Here is an 18,815-nt window from a genome sequence, read left to right on the forward strand (position 1 = left end):
GACGTCACTAGCCAGTGAAGTCACGGTCACCTATTGCCACTGCACATCGTGTCTACACCTCGATGACACCCAATACGGTCAGCGCCCGGTCGTATGCTGACTAGGAGGATCATCGCAAGCACAAGTATCCGGCCCATTGCTGAGCTAGGCACTTTTGCAGCCTATACACATTCATTCTTTGTCTTACTTTAAACTTCTTTGTAAAACCTTTCGGGAGAATATACTCAGATCATCATTAGAATCCAAAGGCATTGGTCTCAATATAATTCAAATCGTAAAATACTTAAACCACTAAAACACCTTCAAAATCACTCCACTCCCTCCATTTGGTAACTCGCGCCTAAAAGTTCTGTCTACAAATACAGCTTATAATATTTTGTTCTTAATCTTGAAGAATAATAAGTGGTGAAAATAAATATAGCCGAACTTTGTTTGTCATTCAGGATTGATTCGTTTCTTGCCATTCAAAACACTTGGAAATCCTCAAGGTATTTATAAGATGCTTATATTTATTATACCCTTGCAGAGGGTATTATAATTTTGGTCAAAAGTGTGCAACGCAGTGAAGGAGACATCTCCGACCCTATAAAGTATATATATTCTTGATCAGGATCACCTCCTGAGTTGATATGAGCATGTCCGTCTGTCTGTTTCTACGCGAACTAGTCTCTCAGTTTTAAAGCTATCGGCTTGAAACTTTGCACACACCATTCTTTTCTTTGCACGCAGTATATAAGTCGGATCGGCCCGGATCGGCCGACTATATCTTATAGCTGCCATATAACTGAACGATCGGAAATGACCCAACTTTCGTGTTTTTGAAGATAGAAGCTTGGGACTTTTTTTTAGATTTTTCATCGTAATTAATTGGTTTTATTGTGATGTAATCATAAGGTTCGGCCAACTTTATCCGATGTTTGCGATATATATCCGGTTTTAACTGCAAGGGTATATAAACTTCGGCTCCGCCAGAAGCTTTCCTTTCTTGTTTTAGTTTAGTGTATGTAAAAATATTTTAGGTAATAACAAAGTAACCAATTCAAACAATTTCTGATTCAAACAATCATCGTAACAAAGTTAGACATACATATATGAAATATCAGCAAAATGCACAAAAGTCGTCCATATTTAACTACACTCTCCAATGAGCCACGGCCAGGACACTTTCGCATGTAAGTTATGAAGTAATCGAACTACTCATTTAATGTGATATTAAATTCTTATTATTATTTTTTTCTCTAAAGGACTAATTCAAAATTTGAAAACGAATGTAGGTTGCTTTCCAAGGTGCAAAAAAGTTTAGGTGATATCAATGTAAAACGAAACAAAGAAGACAACATAATTTTACTGACGCACAAAGTTTCACCAGCCACTGTTGTGGTAAAAAACATTCAAGACAATAAACACACTGACACTATAATAAATATAAGGGATCATTATTTCATGTGCCACGCAATCATTTTAAAACTTTACTCAAAACAAATGTTTAAAAATTTGGAAAAAAATATGTTGAATATTTCCACACGTCAATTGTCTCCAAATGGCTTTAGTAATGTTTATCAATGGATATTTGGAAATAACTGAGCTTCTTGAGCATGCCTGGAACGTTCTAAATAGTCATATCTATACTAATTTTTCAGCATTTAATATAATGTTTGAAGAGCGCCACGCCTATGAACTGGATGAAATTAACGAATTGATGGCTAGCCGCATATCCAAAGCAACTTTGGTAATACTATCCAGTCGTGAGTTTCTTTGCCTTAATGAAAATCAGGTGTGCCATTTGCTAGCATCCAGCTCTTTGGCAGTAAACTCAGAAATGGAGGTGAGTTAATTAGAAGGAAAAGGAAGTAACAAAAAAGTATACCATTTTATTTTTAAAACTCTTTTTATTTATTTATATATATAGTTTATATTACTTTATATCCTTGCAGAGGGGATTCTAATTCTGGTCAAAAGTCCAACGCAGTATATGAGACTTCTCCGACCCCATATTCTTGATCAGGACCAACTCCTGAGTTGATCGTGTCCGTCTCTCTGTCTGTCTGTCCATTTGTCTATAACTCATTGATCGGAAATGCCAAAACTTTGGTATTTCTAAAGTTAGAGAGATTATCTTTTCTATGGGTTGTACTTCAAGTCAACTGATCAAGCCTAACAAATTACCGGGATAGGGATCGGCCAACTAAATCTTCGTATTCGTATGAGTATCGGCCAACTTTATCCGATTTTTGCTATATATATCCGATCTTTACTGCAAGGGTATATCAACTTCGGAAACGCACGAAGTTAGCTTTCCTTTCTTGTTTTTCTTTGACGTAAATTACTGCCGGTTAAAATTACTAAACCTACCTCCTTTAAAAGAGCGCCGTACTTGTGCTGGGGTTATGCTGCTTCATGTGCTTATTCTTGGACAGGTTGACTCACAAGTACTTCTTGAAAAATTATTGTTTTCTGTGCCTAATAGAGTAACTAGATCATTCCGACCCCTTTGGTTACCAATTTATAGATCTAATTTCGCGGAACACGATCCATTCCGCGTTATTTGTAAAAATTATAACTCGTTATCCCATTTAATGTCCCCTGAACTATCCCTAGTTGTAATTAAATCCAAAATTATGAAAAAAAAAAAAAAAAAAAAAAAAAAAAAACCTTCTATTTTGTGTCGTTTCAGTTATTATACAGTGCTTTTATGTGGCTTAATCATTTGTGGCCAATTCCAGCAATGGCCAGATCCAGCACAGCTAAAATCCTACAAAATATTCGATTTGCTTTTATGTCTCCAACAATGTTGGACAAGTTTAAAAAATTGGAATGCCACAATACAGGCACCTTTAGCAAAATTTTTAATGAATTTACTAATCTACCAAAACTAACACAGCTTATTCAGGATGCATTATTTTGTAGCACCTTAGTAATAACCACAAACAACGAACCAACTTACATTAAAGAAAATTTAGAGTACACTCAAATCAAGTCGCTAGCTCCACGTCGTTGGATGTTCGATACTCGATGTGAACATCACCTAACAATCAGACAACAATGCCCCAACATGCAATACATATCGTTTGAACAATTTAAAAATTATTTATATATATTAGAGAAGTCTGAAAGAGATTTTGACCAGTTCATGGAATGTGGAGATGATAATGATGATTCCAAGAAACAAGAAGTTTGTCAAATTGAAACTAGCTTGGGCAAAATAACGATACATTCTATGTTGAATGTCAAGCACTTATCACAGTACATAAAACTTTTGACTGGAAAAATAAATTTGAATTAAGCAATCACATAATATATACTTGATAATTGCATGTTTAAAATAATATAATAAAGAATCTGTAAATACAGTCGCATACCAATCTCAAGTCGGGGCTTTTTACTGCTGTAATCTAGGGTACCATCCACAGGCTAATTTGTTTTGTCGTGAAATGGTGTACGCGAGGAAGCTATTCACTCCATACACAAATGATTATGTTTTTAGGTTACCATAAATCCTAGTCCACCTGGAAACCACTGAATCATTTCGTCCCATTCCTTGGAAGCTATGAAATGACCGGGAGTGCTCATACAAGCGTCAAGGACATTTTTTGTTGAAGATTTTTGGAAATTTTAAGGAACTTCAGACTCTGATAAATAAAGACAGCCCCCCAATAATAACCTTACAAGAGACACACCTAATGCAAAGCAATATTTATGCTATCCCTAAAAGTTATGCAATGCTTTGACTCGACACCTCACAGTCATACGGTGGTGTGGCAATTCTAATACACAAAACAATAGAGTTTAAAGAAATCATCTTAGGATTCGACTTTGACGCTCTATTATTGAAATATGCTCTAGGAAAAAAATTAACATAATATCAACATACCTCCAACCTAAAGCTATCTTAAATGTTAGTAGTCTTAATTTCGTACTCAGTCCACCTAAAAATAAACCTAAAGCGATCACCTACCGATCGTAACCAACCTGTTAATAAAAACCCCAATAAGCCCAAATAAAATAATACTTAGCAGTGCACATCTGCGCATTCCAATGGCCTTCCCAACAGTTACCTAAAGGACGCCCTGGTGGAACAAAACTCTTCAAACCTTCTGCAAATCAAAAAAACAAGCATGGAAGTTACTTAAAAGAAATATGACCAAAGAGAACAAAATAGATTTCAGGAGAAAGAATGCCCTTTTTCGACGTGAGTTAAAAACAGTGTACCACTTGCCATAGCAGAAAGCGACACCTATGCGCCGCATTAGGCAGGAAGGTGCGCCATCTGTGGGAGATAATGGGTTATATAGAATGAGGAGGCGCCTGGAATAATTAAATCCAGGAGTTCGCCATTTGTGGACTCCAGGAGGCTGCCCGCCTTAAATCCCGCGTCGGTCTGGCTAGAGAGATTTGGGGAGAGCATTCCCTAACCAGCCTTACATAAGAGCAGACGGTTATATCAACTAATGGAAGATAAAAAAAAAAAAAAGAAAACCCAATCTTTGCAAGTCTTTTGTTTGTTGGATTCGAGATTCGAGTCCTAGTGTCAGCTTCGTAAAACCTGAGTGAGTGTGGAAATGAAAAAAAGCAAATAATTAGAGGGCAGTTTTTTATGGTGCGTTTATGTTGGGTCTGTTACTAGGTGGCCGGCCAGAGCGGAAACACCAGCAGACACATTGGAGGCCGAAAAGAAAAAGGAGGACTCCGGGCGTTCCGGTGGGACCGACGGCGCAGATCAGCATCTCCGGGCATATAGCAGCGACCAGCACTTCCGATCGGGTACCGCCCGCGAGTTCGCTGTGAGACAAACGAGCGAACGGACAAGAGGGAAGATTGGTGTTTAGTTCATCGCGACGAGGGGCTCCGAGCGGGAGTAAACCGGCGGTTGCACCGGCGACAAGGCCATCGAAGACAAGGAGAATCGGTCCATATATTTTTTTTGTGTTGTTCAGTGATGGTTGGTGGAAAATTCTACTAACCATGGTGCGTCAGAAGTCATAAGTATTTGACGACCAAGTTCTTCCCCAGTCCAATAGAGTGAGGTATATGCTTAGCCCCACCAGCAAAAAGATAAGAGAAATGTGCCCTTATTGTTTTGGTCCCCGACACCACGGCGAAAATTTTTAAACTAGCAAAGGATAAATTTATTTAAAACAAAAAGAAAAAAATTAATAATAACAATAATACTTTTAAGTTTTGTGGGAAAAACAAAAAGGAAAAATTTTGGTTGATGTTAAACTTTTGCTAAATAATTTTTAAACATTAGGTAAACATTTAAAACATGCCTTATTAAATTTTATGTAAAATAAGTAGGTTTATAAAGAAAATTCTTATTTGTGAAGTGTCCCCCACTTCCCCTTTCATCACCGACGAAAGCGCTTTCGACGAGGGATGCTAAAGAGGCAAATCGTGAGTAAACCTATTTTATGTATTATTTTATTTTATGGCATGATCTCCCGAATATAAAATCGTATATATATTTATTCAATCAGAAGACCAAAATTTAGTTTCCCCTTTTTTCCTAAAATTTTTTTTGTTGTTTTAATTCGTTAATGTTAATTTGCCCTAAATGTCTTTTTAAATGTCCGTCGTCATTTGATTTATGCGTTCGAGGATAGTTTGTAAGATGTTCATTATTAGTCTAGTCCAATAAATAATTATAATGTTCTAAATTCGGTATTTTAGCCGCAGCGGCAGTTTAAGGATGTAGGAGAAGCCAAAAGACAAAGGGGTCACTCGCATGAAGCGGGGCTGAGTGACCTAAGGTAGGGTGGGCAAATATGAGTCGCCCCTAAAACACCTGGGTGACTCCGGGTTAGCCGAGGAAGGATAGCAGCTCCCTAGCCATAGGGGGATTTCGGGACTCATTACCGGAGCATGTCTTGTCGCGAGCACGCAATTTAAAATCAAGATCCATACTTGTGATGGGCACCGCTGGGAACTGGCAAATAACACCCCCTTGCCGACGAGCCGAAGCCGGATATCATAGCGTGCGCTGGCTCCCAGCCGCAACACCAGCCCTTCCCCATAATTGGTTACTACTGTAGCAATCGTTACAACGGTTACAAAATAAGCCATTCAAAACTCTTGACATTCAAAACTCAAAACAATCCTCTTGAAAACCTAACCGATCAACAAGATATTGCTAATGTGTTCTACCCAATCTGGTCGACCGACTCTCATGACGACAAGTTTTCTAACGAATTTCATACATGTAAAAATAATATTCTAAATAACTCATTATAACCTCCTCCAAGTAAGAAAGCTGCTCCAATAGAAGAAAACATAACCTTCCTTGAATTTTTTTCCGCCCTGGCTTCTTTAAAAGGGAAAACTCCGGGCTTAGAAAGAATCAACTATCCAATGGTTAAAGCCTTACCTACGACCATAAAATACAGACTTATTGAACTTTACAACAAAATACTACATATTCATATACCACAACAATATAAAATTAGTATAATTTTACCCCTCCTCAAACCGGAAAAAGATAGGACAGATCTAGCTTCATATCGCCCAATCTCCCTCAATTACTGTCTCGCTAGGTTACTAGACAAAATATTCACAAAAAGCTATGGTGGCTTGTGAGCTCACATAAACTCTTACACAACAGCCAAACTGGATTTTGGAAGGGAAAATCGATAGTGGATAGTCTGTTGTTTACTGACTATCTTATTAGAGAGGCCCTTAATACAAAAAACCACCTATAAATTGTTTCCCTCGATTTCTGCAAGGCATTTGACAAAATTGGTATACACGCAGACAGATGCGACTGACAGACTGTCTCAACGCCCGCAGTATCTTTTGCTATGGATGAGGGGCCTCGATGTCAAAATGCAACCCGTCGGAAAACCAGAGAGGGGATGCAACGAGCAACGTGAAGGCGTCGCATCCAAGACAATAGAAAACGATAATAGTACTCAGACAGAACTTACGATAAGTCTGTCTCCGCTCAAGAAGGAGCACAAACTTTACGAAACATTACAGGATAGATCCATTCAGTTCAAGCCCTATCATATTCGCGAGGCAAATTATGGGGAAGCAAGAGAACGGATCCTAGGGAACGTCAACTCTTGTGAGAGAGAGACTGGACGGTCGAAAAGAAAAATACAGAGATTTTGGAGGGAAGTTCAGACGTGTCGGCAGTAGTTAGTCTCGGCGATAATTTTGAACTCAGATAACACGCTTTATACAGGGATTAAAATAGAGAAGAACCGATACCTAGCGTTACTGGACTCAGGCGCGTCCACAAGTTGCATAGGGGGCAAAGCAGCTATTGAATTGGCAAAGACGACGCATTATGCTAACGAAGCATTATGCAACGTCACGGCAAAAATTAGAACGGAGATCTATCGGAATCTTAGAAAGTCGATCGAGTCGATTTTGTAATCCTAGATCTTAAGAAAGACGTCTAGTTAGGCACAGATTTCTGGCGACAATTCGGATTACTAGATCAAATTGTGGGACTAGAGCAATTAGTATCGGAAATTGAGGAAGACAGAGAGGAGTCAAAACGTGAAGTTCCCTAAACTCACGCGCTTTCGACTAAACAAGAGCAGATGCTAGATTTAGTCATAACACAGTTGCCCTCCTATGAAAAAAAACGGTTTAGGGAGAACACCGGTGTTGGAACTTAGCATTGATGTTGGTGATGCAAAGCCTGTCAAGCAGCGACATTGGCCGATCTCACCAGCAAAAGATGAAATGATGTTTAAAGAAGTAGAGAACATGTTGGCATTAGGAATAATAGAGGATTCCAAGAGTTGATGGAGTAGCAATTGCGTTCTTGTTAGAAAGGGACCCAAGGTTCGATTTAGATTCCAGGGAAGTAAACAAACTCACGATCAAGGATGCGTATCCACTACCTCATGTGGATAGCATACTTAGTCGATTGCCACCAGCTAGGTACATTACGGGACTAGATATGAAACACGCGTTCTGGCAAATACCAATGGAAGAGAAGTCACAGTTCACAGTCTTCACTATTCCCAACAGACCATTGTATCAGTACAAAGTAATGCCTTTTGGTCTTTGCGGCTCAAACTCTGTGCAGGTTAATGGACATAGTTATACCACCAACCGTGCGCACGAGAGTATTCGTATACTTAGACGATTTTCTAGTTTTGTCAGAAGATTTCGAGTCACATCTGAAACTACTCGAAGAAATCGCAAGCCATTTGCGAAAGCCAAACCTGACAATTAATATAGCCAAGTCGAAGTTTTGCATGACTGAGATTAGATATTTAGGATATGTCATTGGGCACGGCCAATTGAAAGTCGACCCAGAAAAGGTCAGTTTTCCAGTTCCCAACTCGGCGAAACAGCTGAGATGATTTCTCGGATTGTCAGGGTGGTACAGGCGGTTTGGGGACAACTACGCTACAATCGCGACCCCACTGACAGACCTTCTGACAGACAGAAAAAGAACAAGAAACTCGAGTGGAATAAGTAAATAAAGCAGATGTTGACGTCGTCACCAATTCTGCGGATGCCTGACTTCCAGAAACAGTTCGTTTTTTTAAGTGTACGGGCTAGGATGTGTGTTGGCGCAAAGGAATGAAGACGGCGTAATTGCCTATAGCATACATGTCAGAAAAATTGTCGAAGGCCCAACACAACTATTCCGTTACGGAATGTTGGAATGTTTAGCAGTTATAAAAGAAATAGAGAAGTTTAGAGCCTATATTGAATTTTTATATATCCTATGTTGGATTTCCAAGTCGTCACTGATCATGGCGCACTGCGATGGCTTTTGAAGCAGAAAGACTTAAGAGATCGTTTGGAAAGGTGGGCTTTGAAGTTACGCGGACTCAAATTGAAAATAGAACACCGCAAGGGCTCACAGAACATCGTAGCAGATGCATTGTCGCGTCGCGAAGAAGGAACAATAGATGAGCTAATGGATGGTCCACTATCCTATTATTGACTTAGATTCCGAAGAGTTCAATTCAGCGCAATACAACAGTTACGAGAACAGATCAGAGCCAATCAAGACAGGTTACCGGATTTTAAAATTGTCGACTAGTTTGTTTACAGAAGCATCAAGCGGAGATGAAGTGCACGAACAATAAGCGTGGAAACTGTACGTTCCAGTCAACTTAGTTGACGATGTGATATCGCGAGGTCACAATCCTCCCGATTCTGCTCACATTGGCATGGCCAAGATGATCGAGAAGCTAAAGCGATATTTATACTGGCCAGGGATGGTAACTCAAATTCGTAGCTACGTCTCTGAGTGTCCCGTTTGTAAAACGAGCAAGAGTGCGAACACCATACTGAGACCACCGTTAGGGAAACCCACAGTATCGGAAAGACCCTAGGTCTACCCTAGGTCTAAGAAGGGAGGAAATTTCATTTCCTACACCCTTTGCGTAAGTTTACCGCCGATAGGATCTGTGACTACCTAGATAGACAAGTGTTTTATACATTTGGTGTTCCGGAGTCAATTTTAACAGATAACGGATCCCAATTCAAGTCAGGTCAATTTAAAGCATTTTTAACTCGGTTTGGAGTCAAGCACATATTCACGGCTACCTATCCACCGCAAGCTAAGGCGAGCGAACGTGTAAACCGATCTATACTAGCAGCAATTAGGGCGTACATTGATAGCGATCATACAAACTGGGATTCAAACATCGACCAGATAAGTGCATTTTTAAAGTCGAGTGTGCATCGGAGTACGGGATTTTCGTCGTGTTTCCGAGATTACGAATTACTCAAGATATTAAATGCTTTAACGGACGATGTAGCGTTGAAAACACCGGACTTTTTATTGTTGGCTCGAAAGAAAGCGAAAGAAAGAATCAATCAGTGTCATGAAGCAAACGCCAAAATTTACAATTTACGTAAATAAAACGTAAGTAAATAATGTGGCAAAGAAGTTCAGCAGTAAGCTAGCACCAGTGTTTATCAAAGCAACGATTTTTGATTTATAGTTTTGATATTCTCTTATGGCGCAAACGCGTATGAAGTTTATTTTCAATTTAATATTGAAGAGAGAACTTATTATAATGGAATAGACAGTTATGATTTGGGTCTGTTGCTTTTGTGATGCGGTTTTCAGTTACCTCCGAAGTCGTTTGAATCGGTAGAGAACATTTTTACAAGGGATACCCAATAGAACCTTATCGAGGTATCAAGAAAGGTTACTTACATTAACCGCAACTGGGACATTTTCTATAAACTCATTTCTACAGGGTGACAATAAATAACCCGGACAAACATTTTTGATCATAACTTTTTAAGGAACTGTATTTGAGAAAAAATGCAGATACACAACTATTAAATAGGTATTGTGTTAACTTATATTCAGCTGGTTTCGTAGTGGCTTCCTTGGGCTGCGATGCAGAGCCCTAAACGTTTCTGGAAATTTAGCGCAATGGGCCGCAGGAGGTTCTTCCGATAATCGATCCCATTCTCGGAGCAATGATTGCTTCAGCGCCTCCAAACTTATGTGGCATTAAGCACATGCCCTGGACTCCAAAATAGACCACACACTATAGTCCATCGGATTAAGATCTGGCGAGTAAGGTGACCATTCACTGCATGTGATAAAGTCCGGGAAATTGGCTTTGCACCAGTCCTGAGTCAATTTGGCTCTATGGGCTGACGCTGAATCCTGTTGAAACGTCCACTCCGTATCACCGAAGTGCTGCTGGCCCCAAGGAAGCACAACAGTTTCCAAAACGTCCCGGCGGTACACTTCCTTATTGATTTTGACCCCTTGATCGATGAAAACAAGGGGTGTTTTGCCAGTGGCGCATATTCCTCCCCAAACCATTAAAGACTGCTCAAATTGACGGCGCTCGATTATTGCATAGGTACCTGGAGCTTTAGCAGACCAAAATGTATATATATTTGTATTAGAAAAGTACAAGCTATCGATAAATGCATTTTTTTAAGGTCAGCATCATAATACATTTATAATAGATTGCTTCAAAAATTGTCCGGGTTATTTATTGTCACCCTGTATAAACCCAAAAACAGATTCATCTTCTTTAATTTTTTAATCGTATTAACTTTAATAAGAGTGTACTAACCAATAATATTAAAAACATAGCGGAGAGCAATCTCCTCATCAAACTAAAATTCATTTTTAATACGAAAGAAATAGAATATACTCGAATTTTTATAAAGAAACAGAACTTTGAGTTAGAAAACGATATCAAATTATATAAAATATTTAACACTGAAACAATAGCCAACGAGCCAAAATAATTTTCTTAATCCAAAAACCCACAATTAATACTAACATATACCACCTATAAACAAAATTAGATTACGTAAAAGAAAAGGTTCAACAAATTGCGATAGTGTACCTATGCCACGGGGAAGATACTTCGGATCCCAAGTCTCAAAATAAATCAAAGTCCTGATAAGACTTTGGCGGAAATCTTATCAGGAACACCAGCGACATTCGGGGCAAAGGAAACCGACCAGGAGTAACGGATCTGGCAATCAGAGGGCGTAAGCATCGTCCTAATCAACATCCTAATAATTTCTTCGTGTGCTGAAAAATTCAACTTCACCGGTACAGGCCTATTAGAAATAAAAGACTGTCCCACTACTATCAACGTTATTATGTACAGAGGCAATATTGGTGAATTCAACGAACTCTTGAACGTAACTTTAGAATAAAAACAAGAAAGCAAAGCTAACTTCGGGCGGAGCCGAAGTTGATATACCCTTGCAGCTAAAACCGGATATATATCGCAAACATCGGATATAGTTGGCCGATCCTTATGGGAATATGAATATATAATCCAATTTATTACAATACAAAATCTAAAAAAAGTCTCAAGCTTCTATCTTCAAAAATACCAAAGTTGGTATTTCTACCAAAAACCATTTCCGATCGTACAGTTATATGTCAGCTACAAGATATAGTCAACCGATCGTTATGAAATTTGGTAGATCGGATAAACTGACCAAAAATAGAATGTGTACCAAGTGCCAGCTTTCTATCATCAAAAACACGAAAGTTGGGTCATTTCCGATCGTTCAGTTATATGGCAGCTATAGGATATAGTCGGCCGATCCTTATGAAATTTGGCATGTCGTATAAGGTTGCCAAAAAAAGCTCTCACCTAAAATTTGAACTCTCTAACTTTAAAAACACCAAAGTTATACCATTTCCGATCAATCAGTTATATGGCAGCTATAGGATATAGTCGACCGATCCGGGCCGTTCCGACTTATATACTGCGTGCAAAGAAAAGAATGGTGTGTGCAAAGTTTCAAGACGATAGCTTTAAAACTGAGAGACTAGTTCGCGTAGAAACAGACAGACGGACAGACAGACGGACAGACGGACAGACGGACAGACGGACATGCTCATATCAACTCAGGAGGTGATCCTGATCAAGAATATATATACTTTATAGGGTCGGAGATGTCTCCTTCACTGCGTTGCACACTTTTGACCAAAATTATAATACCCTCTGCAAGGGTATAAAAATTTTACGATAATGAACGAGATTAGCGAGACAGCGATCGAAGACCGCCTTTACATACTATTGGTAAGGAATAGCCACAATGGCAATAATCTCAATCCTGATCAGGAGAAAAAACAACCAACAACACTTTTTACCCCTGAAACAACACTGCAACTCGTGTCGACCATGCCTTCACTCTGGCCGTCACTTCACTCTAGGAGGGGAGGAGTTACCGACGACGTCACTAGCCAGTGAAGTCACGGTCACCTATTGCCACTGCACATCGTGTCTACACCTCGATGACACCCAATACGGTCAGCGCCCGGTCGTATGCTGACTAGGAGGATCATCGCAAGCACAAGTATCCGGCCCATTGCTGAGCTAGGCACTTTTGCAGCCTATACACATTCATTCTTTGTCTTACTTTAAACTTCTTTGTAAAACCTTTCGGGAGAATATACTCAGATCATCATTAGAATCCAAAGGCATTGGTCTCAATATAATTCAAATCGTAAAATACTTACACCACTAAAACACCTTCAAAACCACTCCACTCCCTCCATTTGGTAACTCGCGCCTAAAAGTTCTGTCTACAAATACAGCTTATAATGTATTGTTCTTAATCTTGAAGAATAATAAGTGGTGAAAATAAATATAGCCGAACTTTGTTTGTCATTCAGGATTGATTCGTTTCTTGCCATTCAAAACACTTGGAAATCCTCAAGGTATTTATAAGATGTTTATATTTATTATACCCTTGCAGAGGGTATTATAATTTTGTCCAAAAGTGTGCAACGCAGTGAAGGAGACATCTCCGACCCTATAAAGTATATATATTCTTGATCAGGATCACCTCCTGAGTTGATATGAGCATGTCCGTCTGTCTGTTTCTACGCGAACTAGTCTCTCAGTTTTAAAGCTATCGGCTTGAAACTTTGCACACACCATTCTTTTCTTTGCACGCAGTATATAAGTCGGATCGGCCCGGATCGGCCGACTATATCTTATAGCTGCCATATAACTGAACGATCGGAAATGACCCAACTTTCGTGTTTTTGAAGATAGAAGCTTGGGACTTTTTTTTAGATTTTTCATCGTAATTAATTGGTTTTATTGTGATGTAATCATAAGGTTCGGCCAACTTTATCCGATGTTTGCGATATATATCCGGTTTTAACTGCAAGGGTATATAAACTTCGGCTCCGCCAGAAGCTTTCCTTTCTTGTTTTAGTTTAGTGTATGTAAAAATATTTTAGGTAATAACAAAGTAACCAATTCAAACAATTTCTGATTCAAACAATCATCGTAACAAAGTTAGACATACATATATGAAATATCAGCAAAATGCACAAAAGTCGTCCATATTTAACTACACTCTCCAATGAGCCACGGCCAGGACACTTTCGCATGTAAGTTATGAAGTAATCGAACTACTCATTTAATGTGATATTAAATTCTTATTATTATTTTTTTCTCTAAAGGACTTATTCAAAATTTGAAAACGAATGTAGGTTGCTTTCCAAGGTGCAAAAAAGTTTAGGTGATATCAATGTAAAACGAAACAAAGAAGACAACATAATTTTACTGACGCACAAAGTTTCACCAGCCACTGTTGTGGTAAAAAACATTCAAGACAATAAACACACTGACACTATAATAAATATAAGGGATCATTATTTCATGTGCCACGCAATCATTTTAAAACTTTACTCAAAACAAATGTTTAAAAATTTGGAAAAAAATATGTTGAATATTTCCACACGTCAATTGTCTCCAAATGGCTTTAGTAATGTTTATCAATGGATGATTTCGGAAATGGGAAAAATACCCATGCTTAATATGCCCGAAGTTCTCAGAGCTGCATCATATTTGGAAATAACTGAGCTTCTTGAGCATGCCTGGAACGTTCTAAATAGTCATATCTATACTAATTTTTCAGCATTTAATATAATGTTTGAAGAGCGCCACGCCTATGAACTGGATGAAATTAACGAATTGATGGCTAGCCGCATATCCAAAGCAACTTTGATAATACTATCCAGTCGTGAGTTTCTTTGCCTCAATGAAAATCAGGTGTGCCATTTGCTAGCATCCAGCTCTTTGGCAGTAAACTCAGAAATGGAGGTGAGTTAATTAGAAGGAAAAGGAAGTAACAAAAAAGTATACCATTTTATTTTTAAAACTCTTTTTATTTATTTATATATATAGTTTATATTACTTTATATCCTTGCAGAGGGTATTCTAATTCTGGTCAAAAGTTCAACGCAGTAAATGAGACTTCTCCGACCCCATATTCTTGATCAGGACCAACTCCTGAGTTGATCGTGTCCGTCTCTCTGTCTGTCTGTCCATTTGTCTATAACTCATTGATCGGAAATGCCAAAACTTTGGTATTTCTAAAGTTAGATTATCTTTTCTATGGGTTGTACTTCAAGTCAACTGATCTAACAAATTACCGGGATATGGATCGGCCAACTAAATCTTCGTATTCATATGAGTATCGGCCAACTTTATCCGATTTTTGCTATATATATCCGATCTTTACTGCAAGGGTATATCAACTTCGGATACACACGAAGTTAGCTTTCCTTTCTTGTTTTTCTTTGAAAGAAAAAAAAAACCTTTTATTTTGTGTCGTTTCAGTTATTATACAGTTCTTTTATGTGGCTTAATCATTTGTGGCCATGTCGCAGATCCAGCACAGCTAAAATCCTACAAAATATTCGATTTGCTTTTATGTCTCCAACAATGTTGGACAAGTTTAAAAAATTGGAATGCCACAATACAGGCACCTTTAGCAAAATTTTTAATGAATTTACTAATCTACCAAAACTAACACAGCTTATTCAGGATGCATTATTTTGTAGCACCTTAGTAATAACCACAAACAACGAACCAACTTACATTAAAGAAAATTTAGAATACACTCAAATCAAGTCGCTAGCTCCACGTCGTTGGATGTTCGATACTCGATGTGAACATCACCTAACAATGAGACAACAATGCCCCAACATGCAATACATATCGTTTGAACAATTTAAAAATTATTTATATATATTAGAGAAGTCTGAAAGAGATTTTGACCAGTTCATGGAATGTGGAGATGATAATGAAGATTCCAAGAAACAAGAAGATTGTCAAATTGAAACTAGCTTGGGCAAAATAACGATACATTCTATGTTGAATGTCAAGCATTTATCACAGTACATAAAACTTTTGACTGGAAACATAAATTTTAATAAAGCAATCACATAATATATACTTGATAATTGCATGTTTAAAATAATATAATAAAGAATCTGTAAATACAGTCGCATACTATCTCAAGTCGGAGCTTTTTAGTGCTGTAATCTAGGGTACCATCCACAGGCTAATTTGTTTTGTCGTGAAATGGTGTACGCGAGGAAGCTATTCACTCCATACACAAATGATTATGTTTTTAGGTTACCATAAATCCTAGTCCACCTGGAAACCACTGAATCATTTCGTCCCATTCCTTGGAAGCTATGAAATGACCGGGAGTGCTCATACAAGCGTCAAGGACATATTTTGTTGAAGATTTTTGGAAATTTTAAGGAACTTCAGACTCTGATAAATAAAGACAGCCCCCCAATAATAACCTTACAAGAGACACACCTAATGCAAAGCAATATTTATGCTGTCCCTAAAAGTTATGCAATGTGGCAATTCTAATGGCAATTCTGGTGTGGCAATTCTAATACACAAAACAATAGAGTTTAAACATTAAAGAAATCATCTTAGGATTCGACTTTGACGCTCTATTATTGAAATATGCTCTAGGAAAAAAATTAACATAATATCAACATACCTCCAACCTAAAGCTATCTTAAATGTTAGTAGTCTTAATTTCGTACTCAGTCCACCTAAAAATAAACCTAAAGCGATCACCTACCGATCGTAACCAACCTGTTAATAAAAACCCCAATAAGCCCAAATAAAATAATACTTAGCAGTGCACATCTGCGCATTCCAATGGCCTTCCCAACAGTTACCTAAAGGACGCCCTGGTGGAACAAAACTCTTCAAACCTTCTGCAAATCAAAAAAACAAGCATGGAAGTTACTTAAAAGAAATATGACCAAAGAGAACAAAATAGATTTCAGGAGAAAGAATGCCCTTTTTCGACGTGAGTTAAAAACAGTGTACCACTTGCCATAGCAGAAAGCGACACCTATGCGCCGCATTAGGCAGGAAGGTGCGCCATCTGTGGGAGATAATGGGTTATATAGAATGAGGAGGCGCCTGGAATAATTAAATCCAGGAGTTCGCCATTTGTGGACTCCAGGAGGCTGCCCGCCTTAAATCCCGCGTCGGTCTGGCTAGAGAGATTTGGGGAGAGCATTCCCTAACCAGCCTTACATAAGAGCAGACGGTTATATCAACTAATGGAAGATAAAAAAAAAAAAAAGAAAACCCAATCTTTGCAAGTCTTTTGTTTGTTGGATTCGAGATTCGAGTCCTAGTGTCAGCTTCGTAAAACCTGAGTGAGTGTGGAAATGAAAAAAAGCAAATAATTAGAGGGCAGTTTTTTATGGTGCGTTTATGTTGGGTCTGTTACTAGGTGGCCGGCCAGAGCGGAAACACCAGCAGACACATTGGAGGCCGAAAAGAAAAAGGAGGACTCCGGGCGTTCCGGTGGGACCGACGGCGCAGATCAGCATCTCCGGGCATATAGCAGCGACCAGCACTTCCGATCGGGTACCGCCCGCGAGTTCGCTGTGAGACAAACGAGCGAACGGACAAGAGGGAAGATTGGTGTTTAGTTCATCGCGACGAGGGGCTCCGAGCGGGAGTAAACCGGCGGTTGCACCGGCGACAAGGCCATCGAAGACAAGGAGAATCGGTCCATATATTTTTTTTGTGTTGTTCAGTGATGGTTGGTGGAAAATTCTACTAACCATGGTGCGTCAGAAGTCATAAGTATTTACCAAGTTCCAAGACGACCAAGTTCTTCCCCAGTCCAATAGAGTGAGGTATATGCTTAGCCCCACCAGCAAAAAGATAAGAGAAATGTGCCCTTATTGTTTTGGTCCCCGACACCACGGCGAAAATTTTTAAACTAGCAAAGGATAAATTTATTTAAAACAAAAAGAAAAAAATTAATAATAACAATAATACTTTTAAGTTTTGTGGGAAAAACAAAAAGGAAAAATTTTGGTTGATGTTAAACTTTTGCTAAATAATTTTTAAACATTAGGTAAACATTTAAAACATGCCTTATTAAATTTTATGTAAAATAAGTAGGTTTATAAAGAAAATTCTTATTTGTGAAGTGTCCCCCACTTCCCCTTTCATCACCGACGAAAGCGCTTTCGACGAGGGATGCTAAAGAGGCAAATCGTGAGTAAACCTATTTTATGTATTATTTTATTTTATGGCATGATCTCCCGAATATAAAATCGTATATATATTTATTCAATCAGAAGACCAAAATTTAGTTTCCCCTTTTTTCCTAAAATTTTTTTTGTTGTTTTAATTCGTTAATGTTAATTTGCCCTAAATGTCTTTTTAAATGTCCGTCGTCATTTGATTTATGCGTTCGAGGATAGTTTGTAAGATGTTCATTATTAGTCTAGTCCAATAAATAATTATAATGTTCTAAATTCGGTATTTTAGCCGCAGCGGCAGTTTAAGGATGTAGGAGAAGCCAAAAGACAAAGGGGTCACTCGCATGAAGCGGGGCTGAGTGACCTAAGGTAGGGTGGGCAAATATGAGTCGCCCCTAAAACACCTGGGTGACTCCGGGTTAGCCGAGGAAGGATAGCAGCTCCCTAGCCATAGGGGGATTTCGGGACTCATTACCGGAGCATGTCTTGTCGCGAGCACGCAATTTAAAATCAAGATCCATACTTGTGATGGGCACCGCTGGGAACTGGCAAATAACACCCCCTTGCCGACGAGCCGAAGCCGGATATCATAGCGTGCGCTGGCTCCCAGCCGCAACACCAGCCCTTCCCCATAATTGGTTACTACTGTAGCAATCGTTACAACGGTTACAAAATAAGCCATTCAAAACTCTTGACATTCAAAACTCAAAACAATCCTCTTGAAAACCTAACCGATCAACAAGATATTGCTAATGTGTTCTACCCAATCTGGTCGACCGACTCTCATGACGACAAGTTTTCTAACGAATTTCATACATGTAAAAATAATATTCTAAATAACTCATTATAACCTCCTCCAAGTAAGAAAGCTGCTCCAATAGAAGAAAACATAACCTTCCTTGAATTTTTTTCCGCCCTGGCTTCTTTAAAAGGGAAAACTCCGGGCTTAGAAAGAATCAACTATCCAATGGTTAAAGCCTTACCTACGACCATAAAATACAGACTTATTGAACTTTACAACAAAATACTACATATTCATATACCACAACAA

At 38.7% G+C, this 18,815-nt stretch overlaps 2 long non-coding RNA genes across 2 annotated transcripts; both read left to right on the forward strand.

Annotated features, from left to right (window-relative positions):
• The first annotated feature begins 1,020 nt into the window (after nt 1-1,020).
• LOC138926314 (uncharacterized) lies at nt 1,021-3,352 on the forward strand. The gene is made up of 3 exons (XR_011442782.1): nt 1,021-1,172; nt 1,245-1,825; nt 2,675-3,352. It is a non-coding gene; the product is annotated as an uncharacterized lncRNA (long non-coding RNA).
• An 8,237-nt stretch (nt 3,353-11,589) lies between these two features.
• LOC138926310 (uncharacterized) lies at nt 11,590-17,013 on the forward strand. The gene is made up of 5 exons (XR_011442781.1): nt 11,590-11,604; nt 13,673-13,825; nt 13,898-14,540; nt 15,060-16,921; nt 16,999-17,013. It is a non-coding gene; the product is annotated as an uncharacterized lncRNA (long non-coding RNA).
• The last annotated feature ends 1,802 nt before the right edge of the window (nt 17,014-18,815 follow it).

The sequence above is a fragment of the Drosophila bipectinata genome, chromosome XL (assembly GCF_030179905.1).
Source record: "Drosophila bipectinata strain 14024-0381.07 chromosome XL, DbipHiC1v2, whole genome shotgun sequence".
In the NCBI taxonomy this organism is placed as follows: domain Eukaryota; kingdom Metazoa; phylum Arthropoda; class Insecta; order Diptera; family Drosophilidae; genus Drosophila; species Drosophila bipectinata.